Source organism: Cupressus sempervirens, chromosome 11 (assembly GCF_028749045.1).
Source record: "Cupressus sempervirens isolate cs-2001-9-10 chromosome 11, ASM2874904v1, whole genome shotgun sequence".
NCBI lineage: Eukaryota > Viridiplantae > Streptophyta > Pinopsida > Cupressales > Cupressaceae > Cupressus > Cupressus sempervirens.
Window position 1 is genome coordinate 382,282,019 of NC_143128.1, and position 9,996 is coordinate 382,292,014.

A 9,996-nucleotide genomic window follows, 5' to 3' on the forward strand; every position below is an offset into this window, starting at 1 on the left:
AATGGTCAGGATTAAAGGTGAAGTTCAGTCAGAAAGGGATATTTCCAAATTAAAGGGAGTTAAGAGATTTAATTTGAGTAAAATAAGGAGTTAACTGATTCAATTTGAGTAGAAAAATGAGTTAACTGATTTAACTCATTTTTGATCAATAGTGAACTGGAAATTTTCCTTTTTGAACTGAAGAGAGATTTTTTTGAGATATTTAATTTAATAAAATGAGATATGCTCTGATAATTACTTTTTCCATTTAATTAAATAATCTTTAATTAATTAGAGACACTTTTCTTATTTAATTAAATAACTTGATTTAATTAATTAGGAATGGCTTCTCATTTAATTAAATAACTTTGTTTAATTAATCAGAAGTAAGTACTTCATTTAATTAAATAATTTCATTTAATTATTTCAAAAAAAAATTTCAAAACTAGTCAAATCAAGTCAACCATGGTTAAATCTGGTCTACTTTTGGTCAAACTTGATCTTTTCATATGTGAATATGAGCAAATGTGAGTATGAATTCCAGCAACAATTCGATGCAAATTCTCATTCAACCTTTTAAAATGAAGAGATGAGGGTCTCTTAAATAGACTTTCCTGGTATTCATCAACGGTTGAGATCGATTTCAATCAACGGTTAGGATTAAAGGTGAAGTTCAGTCATAAAGGAATATTTTCAGATTAAAGGGAGTTAACAGATTTAATTTGAGTAAAATAAGGAGTTAACTGATTCAATTTGAGTAGAAAAAGGTGTTAACTGATTTAACTCATTTTTGATCAATAGTGAACTGAAAATTTCCCTTTTTGAATTGAAGAGAGATTTTGTTAGATATTTAATTTAATAAAATCAGATATGCTCTCATAATTACTTTTTCCATTTAATTAAATAATCTTTAACTAATTATAAACACTTTTCTTATTTAATTAAATAACTTCATTTAATTAATTAGGAATGGCTTCTTATTTAATTAAATAACTTTGTTTAATTAATTAGAATTAAGTACTCCATTTAATTAAATAATTTCATTTAATTATTTTATAACTCTTTTCGAAACTAGTCAACTGAAGTCAACTATGGTTAAATCTGGTCAACTTTTGGTCAAACTTGATCTTTGCGTATTTGAATATGAGCAAATGTGAGTATGAATTCCAGCAAAAATTCGATGCAAATTCTTATCCAATCTTTCAAAATGAAGAGATGAAGGTCTCTTAAATAGACTTTTCTAGAATTCATCAACGGTTGAGATCGATTTCAATCAACGGTTAGGATTAAAGGTGAAGTTCGGTCATAAAGGGAGATTTCCAAATTAAAGGGAGTTAACAGATTTAATTTGAGTAAAATAAGGAGTTAACTGATTCAATTTGAGTAAAAAAAGGAGTTAACTTATTTAACTCTTTTTTGATCAATAGTGAGCTTGAAATTTCTGTTTTTTAACTGAATAGAGATTTTGTTGATATATTTAATTTAATAAAATGAGATATGCTCTCATAATTACTTTTTGTATTTAATTAAATAATTTTTATTTAATTAGAGACCCTTTTCTTATTTAATTAAATAACTTCATTTAATTAATTAGGAATGGCTTCTCATTTAATTAAATAACTTTGTTTAATTAATTAGAAGTAAGTACTCCATTTAATTAATTAATTTCATTTAATTATTTCAAAATTGTTTTCGAAACTAGTCAACTCAAGTCAACCATGGTTAAATCTGGTCAACTTTTCTTCAAACTTGATATTTGCGTATGTGAATATGAGCAAATGTGAGTATGAATTTTAGCAACAATTCGATGCAAATTCTCATTCAACTTTTCAAAATGAAGAGATGAGGGTCTCTTAAATAGACTTTCCTGGAATTCATCAACGGTTGAGATCGATTTGAATCAACGGTCAGGATTAAAGGTTAAGTTCAGTCATAAAGGGAGATTTCCAAATTAAAGGGAGTTAACAGATTTAATTTGAGTAAAATAAGGAGTTAACTGATTCAATTTGAGTAGAAAAAGGAGTTAACTGATTTAACTCATTTTTGATCAATAGTGAACTGGACATTTCTATTTTTGAACTGAAGAGAGATTTTGTTGAGATATTTAATTTAATAAAATGAGATATGCTCTTGTAATTACTTTTTCTAGGTAATTAAATAATCATTAATTAATTAGAGACACTTTTCTTATTTAATTAAATAACTTCATTTAATTAATTAGGAATGGCTTCTCATTTAATTAAACAACTTTGTTTAATTAATTAGAAGTAAGTACTCCATTTAATTAAATAATTTCGTTTAATTATTTAAAAATTATTTTCGAAACTAGTCAACTCAAGTCAACCGTGGTTAAATCTGGTCAAGTTTTGGTCAAACTTGATCTTTGCGTATGTGAATATGAGCAAATGTGAGTATGAATTACAACAACAATTCAATGCAAATTATCATTCAACCTTTCAAAATGAAGAGATGAGGGTCTCTTAAATAGACTTTCATGGAATTCATCAACGGTTGAGATTGATTTCAATCAACGGCCAGGATTAAATGTGAAATTCAGCCATAAAGGGAGATTTCAAAATTAAAGGGAGTTAATAGATTTAATTTGAGTAAAATAAGGAGTTAACTGATTCAATTTGAGTAGAAAAAGGAGTTAACTGATTTAACTCATTTTTTCTCAATAGTGAACTCCAAATTTCCCTTTTTGAACTGAAGAGAGATTTATTTGAGATATTTAATTTAATCAAATGAGATATGGTCTCATAATTACTTTTTCTATTTAATTAAATAATCTTTAATTAATTACAGACAGTTTTCTTGTTTAATTAAATAACTTTATTTAATTAATTAGGAATGAATTCTCATTTAATTAAATAACTTTGTTTAATTAATTAGAAGTAAGTACTCCATTTAATTAAATAATTTCTTTTAATTATTTTAAAATTCTTTTCGAAACTAGTCAACTCAAGTCAACCGTGGTTAAATCTGGTCAACTTTTGGTCAAACTTGATCTTTGCGAATGTGAATATGAGCAAACGTGAGTATGAATTCCAGCTACAATTTGATGCAAATTCTAATTCAACCTTTCAAAATGAAGAGATTAGGGTCTCTTAAGTGGACTTTCTTTGAAATCGTCAAAAGTTGAGATTGATTTCAATCAACGGTCAGGATTAAAGGTGAAGTTCAGTCATCAAGGCAAATTTTCAAATTAAAGAGAGTTAACGGATATAATTTGAGTAAAATATGGAGTTAACTGATTCAATTTGAATAGAAAAAGGATTTAACTCATTTAACTCATTTTTTTATCAATAGTGAATTGAAAATTTCCCTTTTTGAACTCAAGAGAGATTTTGTTGAGATATTTAATTTAATAAAATGAGATATGCTCTCATAATTACTTTTTCTATTTAATTAAATAATCTTTAATTAATTAGAGACACTTTTCTTATTTAATTAAATAACTTCATTTAATTAATAAGGAATGGCTTCTCATTTAATTAAATAACATTGCTTAAATAATGAAAAGTACTCCATTTAATTAAATAATTTCACTTAATTATTTCAAAATTCTTTTCAAAAGTAGTCAACTCAAGTCAACCGTGGTTAAATTTGGTCAACTTTTGGTCAAACTTGATCTTTGCGTATGTGAATATGAGCAAATGTGAGTATGAATTCCAGCAAAAATTCCATTCAAATTCTCATTGAACCTTTCAAAATGAAGAGATGAGGGTCTCTTAAATAGACTTTCCTGGAATTCATCAACGGTTGAGATCGATTTCAATCATGGGTCAGGATTAAAGGTGAAGTTCAATCATAAAGGGAGATTTCGCAAATTAAAGGGAGTTAACAGATTTAATTTGAGTAAAATAAGGAGTTAACTGATTCAATTTGAGTAGAAAAAAGAGTTAACAGATATAACTCATTTTTTATCAATAGTGTACTGAAAATTTTCCTTTTTGAACTTAAGAGAGATTTTGTTGAGATATTTAATTTAATAAAATGAGATATGCTCTCGTAATTATTTATTCTATTTAATTAAATAATCTTTAATTAATTAGAGACACTTTTCTTATTTAATTAAATTACTTCATTTAATTAATTAGGAATGGCTTCTCATTTAATTAAATAACTTTGTTTAATTAATTAGAAGTAAGTACTCCATTTAATTAAATAATTTCATTTAATTATTCCAAAATTCTTTTCGAAACTAGTCAACTCAAGTCAACTGTGGTTAAATCTGGTTAACTTTGTGTCAAACTTGATCATTGCATATGTGAATATGAGCAAATGTGAGTATGAATTCCAGCAACAATTCGAGGCAAATTCTCATTCAACCTCTCAAAATGAAGAGATGAGAGTCTCTTAAATAGACTTTCTCGAAATTCATCAATGGTTGAGATCGATTTCAATCAACGGTCAAGATTAAAGGTGAAGTTTAGTCATAAAGTGAGATTTTCAAATTAAAGGGAGCTAACGGATATAATTTGAGTAAAATATGGAGTTAACTGATTCAATTTGAGTAGAAAAAAGAGTGAACTGATTTAACTCATTTTTGATCAATAGTGAACTGGAAATTTCCCTTTTTGAACTGAAGAGAGATTTTGTTCAGATATTTAATTTAATAAAATGAGATATGTTCTCGTAATTACTTTTTCTATTTAATTAAATAATCTTTAATTAAATAGAGACACTTTTCTTATTTAATTAAATAACTTCATTTAATTAATTAGGAATGGCTTCTCATTTAATTAAATAACTTTGTTTAATTAATTAGAAGTAAGTACTCCATTTAATTAAATAATTTTGTTTAATTATTTCAAAATTCTTTTCGAAACTAGTCAACTCAAGTCAACCGTGGTTAAATCTGGTCAAGTTTTGGTCAAACTTGATCTTTGCGTATGTGAATATGAGCAAATATGAGTATGAATTCCAACAACATTTCAATGCAAATTCTCATTCAACCTTTCAAAATGAAGACATGAGGGTCTCTTAAATAGACTTTTCTGAAATTAATCAATGGTTGAGATCGATTTCAATCAACGGTCAGGATTAAAGGTGAAGTTCAGTCATAAAGGGAGATTTCCAAATTAAATGGAGTTAACGGATTTAATTTGAGTAAAATAAGGAGTTAATGATTCAATTTGAGTAGAAAAAGGAGTTAACTGATTTAACTCATTTTTTATCAATAGCGAATTGAAAATTTCACTTTTTGAACTGAAGAGAGATTTTGTTGAGATATTTAATTTAATAAAATGAGATATGCTCTCATAATTACTTTTTCTATTTAATTAAATAATCTTTAATTAATTAGAGACACTTTTCTTATTTAATTAAATAACTTCATTTAATTAATTAGGAATGGCTTCTCATTTAATTAAATAACTTTGTTTAATTAATTAGAGGTAAGTACTCTATTTAATTAAATAATTTTGTTTAATTATTTCAAATAAAAATTCAAAACTAGTCAACTCAAGTCAACCGTGGTTAAATCTGGCCAACTTTTGGTCAAATTTGATCTTTGCATATGTGAATATGAGCAAATATGAGTATGAATTCCAGCAACATTTCAATGCAAATTCTCATTCAACCTTTCAAAATGAAGACATGAGGGTCTCTTAAATAGACTTTTCTGAAATTAATCAACGGTTGAGATCGATTTCAATCAACGGTCAGGATTAAAGGTGAAGTTCAGTCATAAAGGGAGATTTCCAAATTAAATAGAATTAACGGATTTAATTTGAGTAAAATAAGGAGTTAATGATTCAATTTGAGTAGAAAATAAGAATGGCATCTAGATCACTCAATCAAAATACATCAAGGAGATATTGAAAAAGTTTCTTATGGAGGACTATAAACCTGTTGGAGCTCCTATGTGTACTGGATTGAAACTTACTAAAGATGATGAATTGAAAGAGGTAGATCAAACATTGTATAGATCTATGATTGGAAAATTGCAATACGTAGTTCATACCAGGCCAGATATTGCCCTTGCAGTTGGTATTGTTGCAAGATTTTCAGCAAAGCCAATAGAAACTCATCTGATGGCAATCAAAAGAATAATGGGATATTTGAAAGGAACTGAAGATTATGGCTTATGGTACAAATTTGGAGGTAATTTGGATTTGAAAGTGTTTACTGATGCTGATTGGGCAGGAGACCTTGATGACAAAAAAAGCACAAGTGGAGGAGCATTCTTTCTTGAAAAAAAATTGGTTTCTTGAACAAGCAAAAAGTAGAATTGTACATTCCAATCTACAACAGAGGCAGAGTATGTTGCTGTAGCAGTAAACTATTCAAATATTATTTGGTTTAAGCAGTTATTGCAAGGAATGAAGATGGACATCAATGAACCAGTTGTCATGTTCTGTGACAATACTAGTGCAATCAACATATCTAAGAATCCAATGATGCATTCCAAGACCAAGCATATTGCAATAAAATATCATTTTGTCAGAGAATTGTTGAAAGACAGGGAGATCAGATTGGAATATGTCCATACAAAGGAACAAATTGCTGACATATTCATAAAACCTTTACCTAAGGATGCATTTTTGTATCTCAGAGGTAAGTTAGGGGTCATTCCCCTATCTGAAGTCCACTAAAAATGAGTTCTAGTAATGCATCAATGCATACAAGATTGAAGATCTATTTGTTGATGCAGCTTAATTAGAAATCATTGCATATGAATCAGTACTAAAGGTACACTACAATTCACTTAACTTCTGTTGTCTTTGGCATGTGTTGTCAAAGAGGGAGAGATTTACTCTCATATCCTTATGAAATTTGTGAGATTTGAAAAGTTTTCCATGAAGTCCCTTAATAGAGGGAGAAGTCTGTTATCTTGTTGGACTTGTTTTCAAAATTTCATTCTGTTATGACATGTTGTGTTGCCATCAATTCCAAAGAGGGAGATTGTTGGATAATGTTGTCCTTGATGTCACACAAATGTCATATCAGTCATTAGTCTCAAGATCACCTATCTCAGACAGTCTGCAATGCAATCTACAGTGCCAACTGAGCTCACTCGGTCATTGAAGGAAATGAGGAAGATAGTGTTAACCGAGCTAACTCGGTCAACAAAGGAAAGGTGAAAGACAATGCTCACCGAGCTCACTCAGTCAATGAAGGAAATGTGAAAGTCAGTGTGAACTGAGCTTCCCTCGGTCTCCAAAGGATAGTTTCCACCGAGCTCACTCGGTCAATGAAGAAAATGTGGAATTCAGTGTTAACCGAGATTCACTCGATCTCCAAAGGGTAGTTTCCACCGAGCTCACTCGATCATCAAAGAAATCATGAAGAAGTTAGTATTAACCAAGCTTCACTCGATCTCCAAAGGATAGTTTCCACTGGGCTCGCTCGATTATCTCAAGAAACTCAGTACTTACCGGGTTCTCTCGACGACTGAAGGATTGTCATGAAGTTCGTTGTATACACCGAGCTCAGTCGGTTAACACAAGAATTATTTTCTGAACAAAGTTTACCATGCAGGGTCGGCTAGTATTGGATGTGCAAATTAATTACTTCTAGCCGACTGTTGTAATTGTTTGAATAGTTAGTGATTCGAGCTAACTTAGATAATCTGAAAGGTATATATGGTCATTTCAGTTATGAATTAAGAGAGTGTGTGATTGTGAAAAAGAAGTTATGAATGCGAATTATAGAATGAAATGATAAGGAAAATGTTGAGCAAAGTCTGATGAAGGATCAGATGTATTGAAGGATATGTAAAGTTGCATTTGATCAATGAGGATCCAGCCAAGCATAATAGAGATCTGTAATCAGCAAAGATAAGTTGTACTTTATGTCAGGTCACTTCATTGTTGCTTTCTAACCATTGTAACAGTGAATTCAAAATCTCTTAACAGAGTTGGTTTAACAGCCATTCAATAAATCCTCTAACAAGGTGATAGTTCAGTTGAATTGTTCTAAAGACCTCTAGCAAGGCCACTCCTAATAGGGTGAATTAAATCCTTTAATAGGGTCACACCTAATAGTGTGTTTTTGTAACATTTAACAGGGTTGGCTCCTAATAGGGCTCACTTCAGAAGAATGAAAAATTGTATCTAGTTACATTGGTGGTTTTTTCCATATTGGGTTTCCACGTTAAATCTAGTGTTTCTTGTGTTCTTAATTGCTAAATTGCTTTGTGCATAATAACATATCAGTTCTTAATATTTGTCATTTGCTGCATTATCAAGTTTCAACATTTTATATTAATCAGATCAAGGGGATATTCAGACATCTTAGGGACTGTGAAAGTTTTTGTAGTAACTGATTCATCCCCTCCCCCTCTCAGTTACTCTATTCTCATTTTCAAAAATTGGTATCAAAGCATTTAGTGCTTGCAAGAAGAGATTTCACGAATCTAAGCCAAAGATCAAGATGTCTTACAAAAGAGAAATTCCAAAACTCAACAGAGATAACTTCTCTGCATGGCAAGGACTGATGAGACTTCATTTGGCTACTATTGGTGATACTGGACTAAAATACCTTGAAGAAAAGTATGAAGAACCTCCTGGCACATTGTCTCTCAATGACATTGTTGAAAAGAATACTCACAACAATATGATGATAGACATAGCTTCCGCTCTCAGTTATGAAGAATTTGATGACATTAAGGACTGCAAAACTACCTTTGAGATGTGGAACAAGCTAAAAGAGATCTATGGAGGAGATGATAATGTGAGAAGAGCAAAAGCAGAAAGTCTAAGAGGACAATTTGATCAAATGAGGATGAAAGAGGATGAAAATATTGCAAAGTATGTTGAAAGAGTTAAAGCATGTGTAAGTGCAATCAGAGCATCTGGAGGTGATATCAAAGGAGAAACAGTTATAAGAAAAGTTCTCAGAACCTTGCTTCCTGTGTATGCAATCAGAGTTTTTGCAATTCAGGAAAGAAGGTGTGAAGCAAATCATCAGATAAATCTTGAGGCCATAGTTGAAAGACTAACTGCATTTGAACTAGATAACTTTGACAACTATGTTCCAGCCTCCAAAAACATTGAATCAGCATTTCAAGCCAAGCTCTCACTCAAGGATAAAAATAAAAAGGAGAACGAATCTCAGTCAGAAAGTGAAAATGAATCAAGCCAAAGTTCAGACAGTGACCTCGAAGTGATTGAAGCTTTGCTAGCAAAGAAATATTCTAGAGGTAGAGGAAAATACAAAGGTAAAGTTCCTCTAATCTATTTTTCTTGTGAAGAAATTGGTCATATTGCAGCAAGGTGTCCAAACAAGAAAAACCATGATGAAAAGAAATGGAATGGCAAGAAAGACTTCAAATCATCCAAGAACAAAGGTAAGAAATCATGCTTCATGGCTGAAAATTCTAAAGATTCTGATAATAGTGAAGATGAAATTGTTTATATTGCTGTCAAAGATGATTTTGATAATGATGAGGAAGATAAAATGGCACTTGTTTCTCATATAAGTAAGAATGATACATGGATTATAGACAGTGTTTGCTCACATCATATGACTGGTGATAAAACTATGTTTGATCAGTTTGAAGACTACGATGGTGGCAGTGTAAGGTTTGGTAATAATGAACTTTGTTTCATAAAAGGAAGAGGAAGAATTTGTCTAACCAAAGAACTTGTATGTAATAATGCCTATTGGGTTGAAGGTCTTAAACATAATTTGCTAAGTGTGGCACAGTTACTCAATACTGGATTCAAGGTGGAATTCATAAATGGAAAGGCAAGACTGTTGAATGAGCAAAAAAAGCTGATAAGATCTGGCACCCAAACTAAAGGTAACTTGTTTTATCTAGAACTTAGTGAATGCTCATGTTTTATTGCTCAAATTGAAGAAAGTTGGTTATGGCATAAAAGGTTGTGTCATGTCAATTTTGATAATCTGGTAAAAATAAGAAAATTCAAGAAAGTAAGAGGCATTCCTAACATTAAGAAACCTGAGGTTGGTCTATGCAAGAATTGTTAGATTGGTAAAATGGGAAAGACTAGGTCTAAAAGTAAAAACTATCAGTCTGAAGACATATTAGAAATTGTGCATACTGAT